The sequence below is a fragment of the Plasmopara halstedii genome (genome assembly GCF_900000015.1).
Source record: "Plasmopara halstedii genome assembly, contig: Scaffold_1583, whole genome shotgun sequence".
NCBI lineage: Eukaryota > Oomycota > Peronosporomycetes > Peronosporales > Peronosporaceae > Plasmopara > Plasmopara halstedii.
Window position 1 is genome coordinate 845,060 of NW_020188494.1, and position 243 is coordinate 845,302.

Below are 243 nucleotides of genomic sequence, written 5' to 3' on the forward strand. Positions count from 1 at the left end.
TGACAGGCCAAGCACAAAGTACAAACTCATATACTGCCAGCACCCAGTGGGCACTGGTAAACTGGCCAGCGGCGCAGCCGCATTTGGATAGGGTTTTACCCGTTGACACGTCTCACATGCGCGCCCATAGGTGCTCGTCAATTTATACAACTTGGGCCACCAATAGTGGCGACTCACAGAGTTAAACGTTTTCTCACGACCGAGATGACCACTAGGTGGCGTGTCGTGAGCCTCATAGAGGAT